Raw genomic sequence first — 3,589 nt, 5'->3', positions numbered from 1 at the left:
CTGGCAGGGGAGGGTGTCAGGAGTCCTAGCTGATCAGATAAACGCCCCTCGCCCCTCCGCAGTCACTGCCCAGGCAGCAGACCCAACAGTCTAGGTTTTAGACACCTGGGCAAGACACCTGGGCTTCATCCCCCACTGCCAGGGCCAACGCTTTGGAATGAAGCCTCAGTTTCCCCTCCAGCAAAACGAGGTGACTATGAGGAGAGGGTGATCAGAGGGTGAGTAAGGCTGGACAGGGATCCCCAAGGCCGGGCTTCGAAGTTCAGCAGCAAGAACTTTCTGGCAGGCAGAGAAGGGGCTCCTCTTTTCCTGCGGGCCTCTGTGGGCAGGGAGTGGGGGTTGCCCCTGTGTAAGAGGCACTAGGCAGGGACTGTCCGGGAGAGGAGGAGTGGGCGCCCCACATTCCCCCCTGTCCCTAGTCTGCATTTACCCCTCACTTCTCCCCTGGGGAAGGAAGTGCCCTGTCCTTTTCCCTGTGGTGGGCGGGGTGGGGGAGACCAGTACAGGCAGCTCCTGCCTGGCCAGGGGAGCCAGGGCCCAGTGCTCTCCAGGCAAGCGCAAAGGCCCTCCCTCTAGCCCTCCCTCTAGCCCTCCCTCCTGCCCCTCGCACCCCCACCCCTTCCCTCTGTCACTCCGGCTGGGTTTCATTTGCTTCTTCCTCTGCCTCAGCTCAGCTGTACCTCTAAAGGCAGAATGCTCTTGGGTGAGTGCTGAGAACACTCAGGTGGGAGTGTGGAGGGGGGCTCAGAGAAGTCGGGGGAAGCTTCCAAACGAGGGTGGGCCTCTCCCCACTTCCCAGCCCTATCCTTTCCTGCTATTTTGGCCCAAAAAAATCATCTGTGGAGAGACTCCGGTATTCAGTAAACCATTGGTGTCTTCCCCAGGGCCAGGGTTAGGTAGGGCAGCCCCCCTACCCTGGCTGGGAACAAAGGTGGGGGTGGTCTGGTAGGAAAGGTTAGGGAGCTGGAGGCCCACCCTGCAGGAATGAGGGGTGCTGCACTTCCAGACAAAGGTATGTCCTGGGCGCCTGGGTCAATGGCTCCTTGTGTCAAATCTTACCTTCTACTGCCTCGAAGGGGGGCCTCGCCTCTGGGGCGGGCTGGGGACTTGTTAATGCAGCGGGAAAGAGAGAAGCAGCAGAGAGAGGCAGAAACCTGGATGCCCGCTCCTCTCTTGCTCCATGTGTCCTGGTTCACCTCTCCAAACCAGTTTGCCTGGCCTTGTAAGGGGCATTGTTGGTACCCCCTTCTCTAGGGGCAGGGTCTGGAGACAGGGGGCTTGGGCGTCTTCCTCCAGCACAGGGAGGGCAGGAGTCTGGAACAATTTGTCTCAAGTGTTGGCCTGGCCAGCCCAGAAGTAGGGTGGGGGCTCTGTAGAATGTGGGGAGTAGGAATCCTCGACTGCTGAGGAAGAGACACCCTGCCATTCTCTCCCATTCTCTCTCTTTGCCTCTCTCTCCCTCCTGGACTCCCATTTTCGGCTTTATCTGTGATCAGAACAACAACTTTACTATCTGAGAGGGGGTGTGTGTGTGTCTGTGTATGTGCGCGCTCATACACTTATACCTCTGGGAGGACCCCACCATCTGCTCCTCTGATTTGGGGGTGGGGGTGAGAGACTCAGGCTACCTGAGCATGTGTGTCTGTGAGATGCATTTCACTCTGGAAGGGCAGGTGTGTGTGCCTGCACCTGTCTGTGTAGCGTGTCTGCACGTGCATCTTTGTGTACACGCCTCTCCGGGGAGGTGTGTGCCGCCGCCTGCCTGCTATTTTGAGTTGTCTGTATGTATGTCTGTAGAGGTCTGTGTGTCCTCCCCACCTGCCCCTCTGGGCACGTGCCAGCTGCGTCCACCTGCCCGTCTGTATTGCATGCTCATGCGTGGCCTCTGCGCCCTCCTCTGCCTCTGCCGACATGGGTGGCTATCGCTCTCTGCGTGAGCAGCACCTCCATCTCTAGGCACATCAGCGTGCAAGACGGTCTCCTGGGGGTGGGCAGCAGGTGGGGGAGAGGTGTATGGCAGGTTGCCGCAGCAGCCTGTCACATCTGTGGGGTCTTGTGGTATGAGTCCTGTGCTCCTCTTTCTCTGTCTTCCCCAGGGATGGCAAAATAGCAGGGGGTGTTTTCCCCAGATCCTGGGAGGCCAGTTAGGGTGATGTTATTTTGGGAGACATCTGCTCCAGCCTCAGCTAAACCCCCAAGGGTGGTCTCTTCACCACCATTCAGGGTGGTCTGTTCACATTTGACCAGAACACCAACCTCCAACCACCCCTGCCCCCCCATCTGAGGCAGCCAACCGTGAGGCATGGTTGGGGGGTTCCCAGAGGTGACCTCTGGCAGGGGCTGAGGAGGGATTCTTTTGATACACTGAGGGTGACTGTTCTGCAGAATGCCATCAGAGAAGACCCCCTGTCCCAGCCCCTTGGGGAGTCCAGAATTCTAGATCTATCAGGACCTCCCTTCATTTGAGCGTGCCCAGGGGCCTGCCACACATGTGTGTGCACATGCCAGGAATCCAAGCTCATCCCAGCGGCCCTGGGATGCTCTCAGCCGTGGCACAGAGGGGTGCTGTGGGAAGGGTGCTGAGGGGGTGGTTCCCAGCAGCTACTGGAGGGATCCAGACATCAAATCAACATGTGCACTAGGCCATGTGTTGGACAGCAGTGTACCCAAATATGAGGCATTTCTGGGTGACTCTGTGCTGACTGGAAAGAGAGCTGGGTCACCACATACCCCGGCACCTCGACACCTCCCTTGGCCTTCAGACCCATTCCTGTCCTGCCCTTTACTCCTCACCCAACTGTTAAGTCCCACTTCACAGAAGAAGCAGAGGCTCATTGCTCAAGTGTCCTGCCAAAGGCCTCAGAATCCACTGTAACTGGAGCTCCACTGCAGGCTTCTGGGCTCCACACCTGGGAGGGTTGGGGTGCAGCACCTGACATTCCTCCTGCAGGGATTCCACACAGTCATGGGCAAGGGTGCCTCTGAGCGTTCTAGCAGGAAATCATGCCAAGCCCCTTTCTGGCATCCCCAACACAAATGACTTATTAGAGTAAAACGCTGAGATTCCAGCTCAAACACCCCATGAGGGTCCCCGCCAGGCAGGAAGGCCAAAACCCCCTCTGCGGCGCCTTCCACGCCTCTGCTCCTGTGATCTTTTGGAAACTGCACTGCTCCTCTGCTGTGCCTTCTCGCTGCAGGGAGGCCTTTCCCTGGTGCAGTTTCCCAGCCCAGAAACCTGGCTCCCTGCGCCAGACCTCAGCCTGCCCCTGGGCGGCCCCAGGTCTGCTCCTGCCTCTCAGCCCTCGCCAGGCTGTAGCTTTCCCAGCGCTCCACCTGTGGGCTCTCACCTGCGGGCCCCTCTGGGAAGAGGGATAATGCCTCGCCCCCTCCTGTCCCTTCTGTCCCGGGGACCACCTGGTACCACCTCGGTCACCCCCGCGCGCGGGCGGCCAGGGAGAGGGTGATGCGGGGCCGGCCCCCCTGGGGGAGCCGCGGGGGGCCACCGCGCTGTCCACGACCCCGGGCTGCTGGCGCCCCGGTTACCGCTAGTGGCTGCTGTCGCTCAGTGGAGCCCAAGGAGACCGCGGCC

This window comes from Talpa occidentalis, unplaced genomic scaffold, assembly GCF_014898055.3.
Source record: "Talpa occidentalis isolate TD23 unplaced genomic scaffold, MPIMG_talOcc4v2.1 talOcc4.7, whole genome shotgun sequence".
NCBI lineage: Eukaryota > Metazoa > Chordata > Mammalia > Eulipotyphla > Talpidae > Talpa > Talpa occidentalis.
Note: the sequence above shows the minus strand (reverse complement) of the source record.